This window comes from Petaurus breviceps, unplaced genomic scaffold (assembly GCF_028583685.1).
Source record: "Petaurus breviceps papuanus isolate PSGF00001 unplaced genomic scaffold, PetGlider_PUasm1.0 126, whole genome shotgun sequence".
NCBI classification, from domain to species: domain Eukaryota; kingdom Metazoa; phylum Chordata; class Mammalia; order Diprotodontia; family Petauridae; genus Petaurus; species Petaurus breviceps.
Genome location: NW_027185655.1, coordinates 18,218,927 through 18,235,052, shown reverse-complemented (window position 1 = coordinate 18,235,052; position 16,126 = coordinate 18,218,927).

The window sequence follows — 16,126 nt, the reverse complement described above, 5'->3', positions numbered from 1 at the left end:
TCTCTATCTCTGGTCAGCTCCCTCATGCAGGGCAGGGGCTTCATCTCTGCCAATAAGGATAGAGTCTCATACTAATGGGCTTTGGGACAGGGGGTTCATATACTCACATATGTGTGTACATATGTATGTAAATATCAATACATGTATGTGTGTATATTTGCCTCATTACTCCCCTTTTACACTCTATTATCCAAAAAGCCTAGTGTCCTTGCTGTTTGTCACACAGCTGAATTTCCATGCCCCATATAGGCTCCTCTATGCTGACTATCCCTCATGCCTATAATTTACTCCCATCTCAATTCTGCCTCTTATTATTGCTTCCTTCCTTCAAATTTCTGTTCATATGCCACCTTCTAGATGAAGTATTTATCGATCCTTCCACTGCTAGTGATCCCATGTGCCCAAAAATATAGGTTGTATTTATTTTGAATACATTTATGTGCGTGTTGTATCCCCTGAAATAATGTAGGATCCTTGAAGTAAAGTTATGTTTTGTGTTTGTCTTTATTCCCAATATCAAGCATGGGGTCTACAAATATTAGAAACTCAATGAAAGCTTGCTCATTAATTTTTTATCATATTGATCTCCTGGTAAACTTCTTTCCATTTAATGATCCTTTGTAACAAAAAAAAATTAATGATTCCATCAAAAAAAAATATGAGCATCTTACGGTAGAGGGAACATTCCACTCCTAAAATCTATAATAAAAATATGTTTCATCATCTCTTACCTGGGACCAAGATTGGTCATTGCGGTAGGCTAAATTCAGTCTCTGTCTGATGTTGTTTTCATGTATATTATTGCACTCATTACATATTTTTATATCTACACTCATTCTTTTGTTTCTGCTTACTTTGCATCATTTTCCTATGTTTCTCTGAGTTCCTCATATTTGTAATTTCTTATAATAGAATAGTATCCCATTCCATTAAGATGCTACAATTTGGTTATTTACCAATGGATAATGATTTCATCAGTTCCAATGGACTCAACTGTCATCTCTATACAATCATTCTCCTTGTATCTATTTGTCCATCCCAACCTCTCTTCTGATCTCCAATCTTGCAAAACTGCCTACTAGATATTTTGAACTGAATGTCTCATAGACATTTAAACTAAACACGTCCAAAACTGATGTTTTCCCATAAACCTTCTCCCCTTCCTAATTTCTCTATTACTGTCAGGGGTACCACCATCCTCCTAATCTCTCAGGCTTGAAACCTTGGCACCTCACTGTTTCTCTCATTCACCATACCCAATCTACTATCAGGTCCTCCCATCTCTACTTTCATATTATCTCTTATATTATCTCTTCTCTCCTCTTACACTATCATCAGTGTCAAACAGGAGGTGACCTCTGAAGGGGAGGAAGTAAAGACTGCAGCCCATGTTTAGGTAGGGCTCAGGAGGTTGAAATTTTCTTCTCATTCGACTCATTTGAGCTAATAAAGCATCAAGGCAAAAGGGAACATTGCTGCAGTTTTACCTTTTGTGAACTACAAAATGTTTGTTTATATGACGTTTTTGGAAAACGACTGAAAAATCCCTGGGAGGGCCCTTCTATGAGTCACTCAACATACTGATTGAGCAAAAGGAAAACTACCCCCCCAAAAAACCCTACCCACTAACTGCTCCCAGCCCACTCTCTCTCCTTCTTTGCCAGCCACTCCCTTCCAAAAGCAACTCAGTCATCTCCATCCCTTGGTTGGAAACAAATCTGCCCTCTTCTAGGCCTCTCAAGGCAGCTGGTGGCAAAGTGGATGGAGAGCTGGGCCAGCATTGACTCAGAATTTTTCCTCTCTTACCCCATACATGCAATCAATTACCAAGTCCTTCCATTTCCACCTCCAGAATATCTCTTCTACGTTTCCCCTTATTGCTATCTCATTCCAAAGGCTAGCTCAGACCTTGACCTCTTTACCCCTAGAGGAATCTGGTTGCACAGTAGAGAGATTAATGAGCCTGGAATCAGGAAGATGAGTCCAAATTCAACCTCAGACTCTTAACCATTTGTATGTCACTGATTAAGTCGTTCATTCTCTGTCTGTGTCACTTTCTTCAAAGGTAAAATGTGACTAATAATAGCATGTATTTCACAAGGTTCTTGTGAGGATCTAATGAAACAGTCTTTCTTCAAGCACTTAGCACAGTGCTTGCCACATTTTGGATGTTATATGAATGTGTATTTCCTCCTTTTCTCACGTTGGCTACGTACAAAGGATATGAAAAGAACATGTCTCCAGTGTTTAAGGTTTATGATACTCTTTCCTGATAACAACTCTCTGGAGCAGATAATCCATTTCATATGTAAACAGATTAAGGCTTTGTAAGTTAAAAACACTTAAGATGACAAATTTAGCAAGGATAAGAAGAAAGAATCAAACCCATATCTTCTGACTTCAAATCCCATAGCATCATCATCATCATCATCTTCCTCTTCTTCCTCATTAGCATTTATATAGGGTGTTAATGTATGCAAACCACTTTGCATATGTTGTATCATTTAATCCTCACAACTCCATGAAGAGGGCAGCTAGGTGCTGCAGTGAATAGAACACTGGCCCTGGAGTCAGGAGGACTTGAGTTCAAATTCGGCCTCAGACACTTAACACAAAAATACCTGTGTGACCTTGGGCAAGTCATTTAACCCCAATTGCTCTATCTTCCCCCTCCAAAAAAAAAGAAGCAAAAAAAACCCCCAACTCTGTGAATTAGGTGCTATTTTTATCCCCCTTTTCAAGCTAAGGAATCTGAGTCTGATAATGTGACTTACCAAGAATCACAGAGCTAGTAAATGTCTGAAGCAGGATTCAAATCCATGTCTTCCATACTCCACATCTAACATCCCAAACTCTATCTACTGCATCACCTGCTTCTAGTACTGTTTTGGTCACATCCAAATGCCTCAGTGAAAAAAAGGTTTACTATGTTGGATTTTTAAATGCTATTAATCTCCTTTAATTATTCCACTTGCAACCCAAACTGATGAGGTAGAAACAAAATTGCTGTATGGTCTTAGTTGGTTCCTCTCTTTGTGTTTTATTTATTGCAAGGTCTGGTTGTTGCTGTTCATTCTTTGTTCTTGAAAGAAGACCAGTCACATCATGAGGGTAATATCTTGACTTGATCTTGATACACAAGTGGTGTGGATGTAGTTAGTTGCAATGATTCCCTTCCTAGATGTGATACACACAAGTAATTTGGAAAAGTGGATAGAAATATTATCTACCTCATAATGGGATTTCTGCAAAAGCCTTGAGTAACATCTGTCAAAATTGTTTGTTTTATTTTTTTACCCTTTAATCCTTGAAGGAATCTGTCCCTGTCCAGTACTGAGAGGTACAAAGAGGCTCATACCATTAAATCGTCCTCAAGTTCTCACCATGATTTCTTTCTAATAATTCTCCCTTACTAGGGTGGTGCAATGGATAAAATGTTGGGTACAGAGTCAGAAAAAAAAGCCCAAGTTCAAATCTAGCCTTAGATATACTGTGGCTGTTGGCCTTGCTTTAAACAAGTTGCTTTAACCTCAAACTATAAAATGGGTGATACTGACACTATCTTACCTCACACCAGTGTTGTAAGATCAAAGAATATAATATTTCAAACACATGTTGCATAGTGCATGAAGTAGATGACCAAGGAATACTTTTTCTTAACTATTTCATACATGTAAAATTGTATAATTTACTAAGTTTTTAGCTGAGTATTTCATTTTCTTTCACAGAAATCCCAAGAAGCAGGAAAAAACAAAACAGAAATTTTATAAGTTAAGGATGAGGAAGACGAATTTCAGTGAGGTTATGTGATTTGCACAAAGTCACATGAATAAGTAACATATGCCATGTTCATTAGAAAAGACTAAGGTATTTTATAACATCTGCCCTAGAATGTAGTTTAAAAATCAGTTAATTTCAAGAAGGGATAAGAAGCATATTCTAGTGCAGGAGTGGGAAACCTATGGCCTTGAGGCAACATGTGGCCCTTTGGGTCCTCAAGGGCAGACTGAATCCAAACTTCACAGAACTAATCCCCTTAATGAAAAAGTTTATTCTGTTAATCTTGCTCAGTCAAAAAAACTGTACCCAAGGACCTAGAAGGGCACATGTGGCCTCTAGGCCACAGCCTCCTCATCCCTGTTCTAGTGGATAGAGACTTGATCTTAAAGTCATGTGGTTTTCAAATCCTCCCTCTTACTCTCACTGGTTGTATTACCCTACACATGTCATTTAATCTGTAAATGGTTCTGATAAATCGTTAAGACCTTAGGTTATGTAACAGGCATGAATATGTGCTGGTAGAGTCGCTTCCTTCCTAGGAGTTCCAGGAGAATCACAGATTTGGTTAAGGAAGAAAAGTGGGGAGTACCAAAGGGGGTTATGATATATACACAAATGATTACAGTATGTAACAGTGTAGTCTTGAATAAGTAACATACACTGTAATATGTGATACACACAAGTAATTTAGAGAAGGGGATAGCAAAATTCTCTACCTCATAACGGGATTTCTGCACAAGCCTTGAGTGACATCTGCCAAAATTCTGTTTTGATAAATATCACTTCGGGATGGTCATTTGGGTGTAGCGGGATCAGTGAATGCTGCAGGAACAAGGTCCTGTTTTACCTAGACCTAAAGGGGGTTAGATTTTAGTAGGTGGATTTTGGTGGAGAAAATCAATCCAAATGTAAGGAATTTTGTGATGAATACGCTAGACTCAGGAAAGCACAACCTAGTGGCAACTAGGTGACACAGTGAATAGAGCAGCGCCCCTGGAGTCAGGAGGACCTGAGTTGAAATCTGGGCTCAGATGCTTGACGTACTTACTGGCTGTGTGACTTTAGGTAAGTCACAACCCCAACTTCCCTCAAAAAAGCAAAAAAAAAAAAGCACAACCCCCCAGAGAGATTTTAGGGGCAGCTGAGGAGAGTCAGATAGAACATTGAGCTTAGAGTCAGGAAAAGCTGAGTTTTCCTGAAAATCTGCTCTCAGGTACTTACTAGACCCTGGGCAAGTCACTCAGTTCACCCTGTTTACCTCAGTTTCTTCATCTGTAAAGTAAACTGGAGAAGGAAATAGTAGATCATTGTAGTATCTCTGTCAGTAAAACTCCCACTGGGGTCATGGAAAGTCACATGTGACAGAAATGACTGATCAGCAACATCAGGGAGATTTGGGTAGAGTCCAATTTGATTGGAATAGAAGTTAGGGGAGAATGAGGGAAGGTGAGACAGGGCTGGAAATGTAGAATGAAGAAGGAAAAGTTGCTTATTGAAGTCAGGATCTGTTGCTTATCAGAGTATTTTGAAGTTATTTAAGCAAGTACAGGCCCTTGGCCCCTTATTCTTTGAACAATAAGTCAAATGAACATAAATCTTTAATATGATTTCCCTTGTAAAGGCTGTTGCTAATGTTGACATATTAAATGAACCCTTAAGGCATGCTAAGCAATTGAAATATCAATGTTTGGGCAGAAGAAGCATCTCAAAAATGGATTTAATTTCAAACAGTGATGGGAAAAATGCAGAATAATTGTTTTGTTTTTCTAGAAAGCAATAAACAGAAGCTGTTTTTCTCTTTCTCTTTTGCTTCAAAATTACTGTGAATCATTAGTAATCAGTATGGATGGTTCTTTCTTCAAGGTCATAATATATCTTGATTACTTTTTATTGCTACTAGTTATAATGAAATAGCATGGGGATTGTTCTCTGGTAAACTTAGTATATTTTGATTCATAAACAAGTGCAACCTGGGTTAATTTAGTTGTTGTAAGAGACCTTTAACTTGTCAAATCAAGTCATTTGATAGCGAATCACAGACCAGTGAGAGGGAGACACTAATATACTTTGAAAAGTGACAAGCTCACCAATGTCCTTCTTGGAACTGTGCAGATCACTAAGCATTGGCCTTTATTATTATTATTATTGATTTTTGGAGGGCCATTGGGGTTAAGTAAATTGCCCAAGGTCACACAGCTAGTAAGTGTGTCAAATGTCTGAGGCTGGATTTGAACTCAGGTCCTCCTGACTCCAGGGCAGGTGGGTGCTCTATTCACTGTGCCACCTAGCCACCCCATCATTGACCTTTAGAGGGAACCAACAAGCAAAATTCTAAATCAAGCATGACTTCACCAAAACAATGTTATTGGAGTCAAATGGAGAAACCATTGTATTTCTTTTACTATGGATTATTTTCACTGTGATTATTTTGATAGCAGAGAATATTAGTTCTGTGATTTTGAGTTACGAAATAAATCATGATCATTTTTTATCAGATAATATTTAATAAGCCTTCTGTTATGCATATAATTCAGCACATTCTCACACAATGCATGTGCACACACATACATATACCAATAAAGGACTAGAGTGGATATAGTTCCTACCAGTTCCGGCTTATATTATTTTTTAATTGTTTTGATTTATCTTATTTTTAAATTATGAAGTATGAAGGAAGATGTTATCTAAATCATTACTTATGTTCTACCACAGGTAAAAGCAATATCAATATCAGACTCTTTAAAACTAGAAGGAATCTCAAATATCATCCTTTATATCTTATACATACGTGGGATTCTTCTATTCAACATTTCTCCCAAGTGGTCATCCAGACTCTCCAGGAACAGTCCCAGTAACTCTTCCCCCTCACCAGATTCCTCCCTCACCATTCCATTCTTGGATAGTACTAATTGGTTTGGATTTTTCCTTTCACTTGCCTATGTTCTAATTCCACTGGAGAGTCACAATTCTCCTAGTGGTAGCAGAAGCATTGTTAGTGTGACTGCATTGAGTGAAGATACCATAAGCATATCAACTAGTTAGGGAACTAAATATCCTGGAACAGAGTAATGGAGACTCAGTCCAAGGCATATGAAAAGAATATCTTACAGTAGTGATTTGTCAGTGCAGGAGAAATTTTTGAAAAATAGAGGAAGAGTTAAGTGGAGGAACAAATTCTATATGAACTTAGGAAAAGATAAAATCTGTAGCATAGGTAAAAATGTTAGCTTTTTCTTGGAGACAATCAAGGTAAGATGACTAGCCCAGAGTCACACAGCTAGTAAGTATCTAATGCTAGATTTGAACTTGGATCCTCCTGACTCCAAGGTGATTGCCCTGGGTCATCTAAGTGCCCAAAGATTTAATTCTAGAGAAGAGTAGAGTAATCTCTTGTTTTTGAGACCAGAGGTGCAGACAAGAATATCAACAGAAAGTAATGTGTTGAGGTGAAGGGAAGGTAAATGCTGGGTTTATGCTGGATGGCCTCCATTTTCTCAGCCAAAGAGGTGAAGTAATCTGCTAACAGGGAAGGGAGGGGCCTGTACTGAGCATTTGAAGGAGGAGAAGGTTTAGCACAGCTGATGTGGGGGAATACACAGCAGGGGTGAGAGGTGGGGAGAAGAGGGTTGAGGGAAACCGTGGGCAGATTTATTAGGCATTGGCCCTATTTTAAGGGGAATTTATAACAAATGAATGCTATGTGGGTGAGTTCTAACAGTATTTAAATTATCCAACATGTGAGATAGATATTTTATTTGAGATATTTTACAATGTCTGGAGTTTCTCAAGAAAAATGATATTTTTGTCATTTCTCTGCATCCACCTACTAAAAAGTCTGTCCTTTCAAAGAGTAGAAAAAGGCATTTGTCCCACAGAACCTTTGAATTCTGAACATTACAAAAAAAAAAAAGCTAGCGGATTTGTCTCCTGTATGATTCTTTTCCATATTATACTGCTTGAAATTTGAATTTTCTGTTTAGAAAATAGCTACTCTCACAAAGGAAGGTATTGTCAAGTGTGTTTTCATGTGGCAAGAAAGAAAGGGTTTGTCCTTTCTGTGAATCAAGGAAGTTAAAATTAACAAATCCTTAAAAAAAAAACTACAAAGAAACATATGGCAATAAAAAGCAGCCTAACAGTTCTTTGATATTTTCTGTTTTCCATATATGTGTGTATGTATATGTACATTTGCATGTGTGTATTTTTATATGTATGTAAATTATACGTATATGTACATATGCATTTTTTTTCTCTATGAAAACAAGTTTGAGCATATCTGTTAGTTAAGAAAGCCCTGTCCCTAGCACCAGCCATGTTCAGGACTCAAGCATCTATAAACTCAAAACCAGGAACAAAGACATGTTAATTTCCTTCACAATTTCTGTTTCTCTGGATAAAATTAAATGAAGAATTAAGCTCATTATCAGGGTAATTGATTTATTCCTTCTCTGCTTTACTCTCACTCTCAAAATAAAAAAAAAGATATTTGTTTACTCATCGGTGTTTTAAATAAAATGTGGTCTGGCTCAAATTTTCTATATGTTTACCTTAATCTCCCACTTGAATTTGAATGTATAGATATCCCTTAGAATAGACTTTGATAATGGCAGTCTCATACTCATGTACAGATAAACATTGGTGCATTCTCTGCTAAGTCTGTCCATGGACACAGTTATTACTTGTAGAACATTCACTAATTTCAGCCCTGTATTGAATATCCAGGTAATATGCACTTTCCTCAGGGTAAGGCTGCCCATACAAAGACCTCTTGCCACATGATCATGCTGTACAATCACAACAATGAGTTTCTGAGGGGGTTCATTCCCTCCACTTACTTCTACCCCACTCTTCCACCGCTGAAAGATTCGTGTTTGACTTAGAGGTCATTAGGGCCAATTCGAAAACAGAGGAAGTGCAATGAAAAAGATTTGGATATGAGTTCAGAAGACTTAAATTTGATCCCAACTCTGATGCTAATTGCCAGTCTGAAGGTCCATCATTTAATTTCTCTGAGCTTGTTACTCTCCATTCTTAAAATAAAAGGATAGAACTTCAGATTTCCATGGTCCTTTCCAGGCTTAAATCTTCCATAATTTGTTACAGGTACCTTGGGAACAGTTTAACTTTGACAGAATAAAGAGAGAATTGGACCTTGATTCTATTAATATAAGGAATTCCCAAGTGAGGAAGCTCCCAGTGTAACATCAGTTGGGACTTCCATGGAAACTTGTCTTAGAATGTTGCCTAGAAAACCAAGAGGTTAAGCGACTTGCCCAGGATCACACAAGACAGTATGTGGAATTTGAGCCGAGTTCTTACTGACTTAAAAGCCAGCTCTCTCTGTACTGTGCCCTACTACCCCTTCCATCCTTATTACTTAATATTGTTATTGTTTAATCATTTTTCAGTTGTGTCTGACTCTTCACAACCCTATTTCGGGTTTTCTTGGCAAAGATGTTGGAGAGGTTTGCCTTTGCTTCTCCAGCTCATTTCATAGATTAGGAAGCTGAGGCAAACAAGTTTAAGTGACTTGCCTACGTTCACACAGCTAGTAAGTGTCTGAGGCCAGATTTGAATTCAAGTTTTCCTCCAAGGTCAGCACTTACTGGTCATTGTTTACACCCTGATGGCTCAGTCTGAATGTAAATAGCAACTATCTCTATTTTGGCCAGAAACCCTGAGGATCTTTCCCTCCCAAACTGATTTTTTTTTAATTAACTAAGAAGCCACTCTTCACCTCATTTCATACCTGGCCTTAAGCATGATTGGGTCTTCCTTCACTCAAACAGAGACCTGGAAGAAACCTTCGCCTTTTGACATCCCTCCCTCACTTAAATCCAATTCACTTTCAAGTCATGGCATTGACTTCCACATGTCACGGTCCTCTTCAAGAAGGAAGGACAAAAAAAAAAAGCAACCAAAAATAATATACACTGTGTCACCTCACTGCCACTAATAGGAAGGGCACTAAACAATGAAATAAGAATCCAGAGGCCACAATGGAAGGAGACTGGAAGAGTAGAATAAGGAGAGAGGAAAAGTAGTGTCTAAGGTGCAATTTGAACTCAGCACCACCTCCCTTCTCCATTATTAGCAATGAGACCCTAACATTCAAACCATGCTTAATGCTTCATTTTAATTAGTTATCCAGTCAACTTTTAGAACAGGGTGTTTACTACTGATAGAGTATAGTAACCATGGTGTGGAACAAAATACAACCCAACCTCTCCAAAAGACTGTGACATGCTCTTCTAGTAATACATGCATAGTCCAGGAGAAGGGTGGCTCAAGTTCAGAATGTATGTGTAGCAAAAGGGTAATACATCTCTGGGAGTGTTTTTATGAAATCCCTCAAGATATTTCACCAAGGCATGCTGTAGCTTCTCTCATGGATAATTTATAGAACCTTGCATTTGTGTCCAGTCTTTCCTTGGTTCCCTATGTTCATCTTTTTGCTTGTTGGCACTGTCTTGGACACACTGTTAGGGAGAACACCTGGTCTGATAACTGAGAACAGAATTTGGTTTTCTGGACCAGAGTTTATAAGATAAGAATAATGTGCTCTTGTCCAGGGACTGAATGAAGAAGAATCTTAAAAATATGTTTAAGAATGTTCTAAATGGAAAAGGGAGAGGGATATAGAAAACTTCCCCACATATATCTGCCACAAGAGATACCATAGAATAGCAATAGATAATAGTAGATGAAATTCATAGGAGGCAAAATACATGAGAGGAAAAAATGAAACCCATACCATAGACTTAGATGTTATAGATAAATATACAAGGTACGGATTAAAAGCAAGAGAGCCTAATGCAGGGGAAATTTCAATGATAATGCTGAAGGAAAAGTAATGTGTCACTGAGATTTGGTGAGATGTGACTCCTCTTTAGAATAAAGCTCCAGGAAGATATGTACTTAATTTAAAAAGAACAAAAGAGTTTAAAGATAAATCAGTGAATTGTATGTTAAGAAGGTATATATTCACATGAGGAAACAAAGATTGGAAACATGGTAGAAAGCATTTGGATAAAGATGGGTGGAGGGTAAAAAAGTTATCTGTTCAAATATATTTAATTAATCAATTAATTTTGAACATTCATTTTTTAAATATTTTGAGTTGCAGATTTTCTCCATCCCTTGCATCATTCTCCCACCCATTGAGAAGTCAGGCAATATGCTTTAAATTATACATATGAAATCATGCAAAACATATTTTCATATTAGCCATATTAGCCAAATTAAAAAAAAAAACAAGAAACATAAAGAAAGTGGGGGAAATGCTTTAATTGGCATAGAGTTCATCAGTTTTGTCTCTGGAATCAGATAGCATTTTTCATAGATCCTTTGGAATTATCTTGGATTATTGTCTTGATCAGAGTAAGTCTTTCACAATTGATTCTTCTTTTTTGGTGTTTATTATTCTTACAATATTGCTATTACTGTGTATAATATTCACATAAGTAAAATCAGATTGTATAAATCTCAGGTTTTTCTGAAAACATCCTGGTCATCATTTCTTATGTCATAATAATATTCCATCACAATCATATGCAACAATTTGCTCAGCCTTTCCCCAATTGAAGGACATCCCCTCAATTTCACTTTTTGCCACCATAAAGTAACTGCCATTAATATTTTTGTACACGTGGGTCCTTTACCTTTTCTTTGATCTCTTTGGGGGATAGACCTAGTAGAGATACTGCTGGGATAATGGGTATGCACAATTTTATAACCCTTCGGGAATAGTTCTAATATTGTTCTCCAAAATGGTTGTATCAGATTACAAATGCACCAATGATGTGTTAGTGTCCCCAAATCCCCTCCAGCATTTATTATTTTCCTTTTCTGTCTCATTAGTCACCCTGATAGGTACGAGTTGGCAAATCAGAGTTGTTTTATTTTGCATTTCTTTAAACAATAGTTATTTAGAGCATTCTTTTTTTTAAATTAGAAACAAATTTAATAATCTGCAGTTTTTCCAGAAATGAAAATGTTTAACTATATTTTCAACTTTAAACACAAGGCTTGTAAAGAGATTAACATAATGAATTAAAATAAAAGCATAAAAATAAAAATCTGGAAAAAATAAAAATTCCATTTTTAATTGTACAGATTTTACATATTTATATATATACACACACATATATGTCTACACACACATACATACAGCAGTAATACTAAGATTCTACTGTTAAAAAAAATAGGAAGAATTAAAATGTCATCTAAATTCCCAAAGAAAAGACAGAACCACAATTTCAAGAGAAAAATTACCAAGGATATGTGACAATAAGAAAACACTGCCAGGCCCAAAAGGCTTTGGTCACCACACCTTCTCCTTCCTGAATGGCTCTTGTGCTCTGGACACATGCTTGCAGTCCAGTTAGTTCTAGGGGAGCCTCTAAGGAAGGAGTGGGAGAGTAGGCTTCCTCTTCTCCCATTCTTTGCCCCTTTAAACCCTGACCATCTCAGTGACCTCAGCTACAGTTATTTAAAACTTAGGCTTAACCTTACTTCTAGGTTTTCCCTAAAAAAAATGAAAAAGTACTGTGTACAATATAAATCAATGTAGGCAACAGATAATTTATTATTGCTAAACATATAAGACTCACAGAATAAATTGACAGAACAAATTAAAACAGGATTGAGGAAGTTAACTGCTGTTATAAGCAAATGAGAGGTTGATACTTACATCTTCTCAATCGGAGATGGGGCAATGAGCTTACATTCTAAAGAGTATAAAGCAGTTTGCAGGTCTGCTGATTTGGCATTTCACATTTTACCTTGGCTCTGTTCTGACTTGATCAAAATTCATGTCTCTTAGTCAGGCCATAGAATTGGTCTCTACTTCTTGTTGGTGGTCATTTTTCCAAAGAAAAAATTACCCTTGTCACCCATCAACTTCATTCAATGAACATGGACTCTCTCTACCTCTGGGACACACAAACCTGGACAAACCCACCTCAAAGTTGCTGCTTGGTCAGCTACTCAGGGAGTGATTTGTCCAAGGTTATATGGATTGTAACTAGCATTTGTAACTAAGATTTGAACTCACATACTTTGACTCCACAGTTAACATTCCGAACTGTGCTTTACTTCTAGCAAGGCAGAGAGGCTTCAGTGTTCTACATTCTCCAACACCAAATATAATACAGATTGAAACACTTTTCCATCCAAGCTATAGAACATTCATTGATTGATATTGGCAATAATTGATGGTTGATATTGGCAGCTTTTTTTATGCTTTATTAACTTCTGATTTACATTATCCGTTTCAGCCAGATTTTGATTTACAAATTATCTCCCCATTTCTCCCCCACCCAATACCCCAAAATAGCAGTCCCACAGGATATCCCCTCCTCCAATCTGCTCTCTCCCACATTTTCCCCCATACCCCTTTCCACTTTTCCAGTGGAACTCTATGCCTCAGTGCCTGCACATCCCATTTCCCAATTACATGTAAGAGGGTATTAATAACAGTATATATATATATATATATATATATACACATACACATATACATATATATACATATTTGAATATTTGATTTCAAAACTTTCAATTCCAGATTCATTCCCCTCCTTCCCCATCACCAAACACTACTGGGAAGATACGCAGTTCAGTATAGGTTGCACATGTGTGGCTAATGCAAAACAATAACATAGTAGATACATTGTAAAAGACTGACTACACTTCCCTCCCATCCATCCCACCTCCCACCTGCTCTACTCTCCACTTTGATCCCATCTATTTTCAAAAGTGAGTGCTTCCAACCTTCCTCCCCCCAGCCTACCCTCCCTTCTATCATCCCCCTCTCATCCCCTCCCCCCCATTCTCCTGGAGGGTGAGATCCCCTATTTAGTGTGTATTTCACTCCCTCCTCAAGCCAAATTCAATGGGAATAAGATTGACCCATTCCCTTTTGCCTTCCTATTCTTCCCCTCCATTGTAACCATTTTCCCTTGCCTCTTCTGTATGAGATAGTTTACCCCAATCTGTCTCTCCCCATCTCCTCTCATTATATTCCTCTAACCTCTTAATTTCACCTTTTAAGTATCATCCCTTCCTGTTAAATTGGTCCTGTGCCCTTTATGTATGTATACCTGTAAACATATATACATACATTCACATATGTATTCATATGCCCATATACCCTCATATATAGACAAATATATATACACATATATACATATATATATACATATATATATATATATTTCTAATCCATTCAACTACTGAGAAAAGTTTCATCAGTTCCAATTATCATTTTTCCATGTAGGAATGTTAATAGTTCAACTCTGATAAGTTCCTTATGATTTCTTTTCCCTATTTACCTTCTCATGCTTCTCTTGCTTCTTGTATCTGAATGTCAAATTTTCTATTCAACTCTGTTTTTTTCAGCAAGAATGCTTGAAAGTCCTCTATTCCACTGAATGACCATATTTTCCCCTGAAACATGATACTCAGTTTTGCTGGGTAGGTGACTCTTGGTTTTAATGCCAGCTCCTTTGACCTCCGGAATATCATATTCCAAGCCCTTTGATCCCTCAGTGTAGAAGCTGCCAGATCCTGGGTTATCCTGATAGTGTTTCCACAATATTCAAATTGCTTCTTCCTGGCTGCTTGTAATATTCTCTCCTTAATCGGGGAATTCTGGAACCTGGCTATAATATTCCTAGGAGTTTTCTTTTTGGGATCTTTTTCAGGAGGTGATCGGTGTATTCTTTCAACCTCTATTTTGCCCTCTGGTACTAAAAAGTCAGGGCCGTTTTCTTTGAGAACTTCCTGGAGGATCATTTCTAGGTTCTTACTTTGGTCATGGCTTTCAGGAAGTCCAATAATTTTTAAATTATCTCTCCTGGACCTCTTTTCCAGGTCGGTGGTTTTTCCCATGAGATATTTCACATTGCCTTCCATTCTTTCATTTGTTTGGATCTGTTTAACAACATCTTGATTTCTCATAAAGTCATTAGCTTCCATTTGCTCCAATCTAATTCTGAAGCAATGATTCTCCTCATTGAGTTTTTGAGATTCTTTTTCCATCAGGCAAATTCGGCTTTTTAAGGCTTTCTTCTCCTTATTGCCTTTTTGGGCCTCCTTTGCCATTTGAGTCAGTCTGTTTTTTAAGGTATTATTTTCCTCAGTCAGGCTGTTGACTCTCATTTCATAATTTTCTTGCATTGTTCTCATTTCTCTTCCCATTTTTTCCTCCACTTCTCTTATTTGGTTTTCAAAATCTTTCTTAAGGTCCTCTATGGCCGGTAAACAGCCTATATTTTCTTTTGAAGCTTTTGGTGCAGGAGTTCTGACTTCACTGTTTTCCTCCTCTTCCATGCTTTGCTCCTTTTTGTCCCCAAAATAGGAGTGTATTGCTGGAATCTTCTGTCTGCTTTGTTTCCTTTGCCTGCTCATTTTGCCACTCAATTACTTGACTTACGGGCTTTTTGCCACAGTAGGACTCTGCCACCAGACAGGGGAGCTTTCATCCCAAAACGCTGGGGTTTTCTCAGCTGCTGGAGGTATTAGATGGGTGCCCTCTCTGAGGTCTCCACACGCTCTGGCAAGCTGGACACATACCCCAGAACCTCCACCCTAGACTGCAATCCAGATCCAAGCAGGTTAAAGCAAGAGCAATTACCCCTCAGACTCGTGCTTGGTCCCCCTACACTCTGCAGGCCAAGAGCTGAAGCTGCCATGTGGCGCTGGCTGGCTGTGCTGGTTTCTCAGTGGCTTTTGACCCTGGGCGTAAAAGCCACACACTCCCACTTAGTGGTCCCAAAGTGCAGACTGCACTGACCTCTCACTTTGTCCTTTGTGTCTATGTGTTGATAAATCTGGAAGCGGATCTGAAGTCCCTATGGCCAAGGCTGGTCAGGCTCCCTCTGGGGCTAAAGCCTAGGTGTGGGGCTGGACTCGGCTCCCAGAGCACTGTGCTGGATTCCTGCCGGGCTGTCCTCAGCGGGAGGTTAGCTTCTCTGTGTCATTTTGTGGGTTCTGCAGCTCCAAAGTTTGTTTAGAGTCCCATTTTTACATGGATTGGGGAAGGTGGAAGCTGGAGCTGTGGGAAGGTCGTGCTTCTACTACGCCATCTTGGCTCTGCCCCCCTCTATTTAGAGCATTCTTAATGTGACAGCTTGAACAAATATATTTTTCACAATATATTGCAGATCACTTAGACAGAAAGACTATGGATCATGGGTTTGGAAAGAGTAAAAATAGGTTACAAGTGATATAAAATGTTATGATATTGAGAAACTAATTCAATTATTTCCTCATTTGCATAAGTGTTTCTCTTTATCTTTTGCCCCATCTGTTTCTGTTTCTTTGTATATCTCTCTGTCTCCCC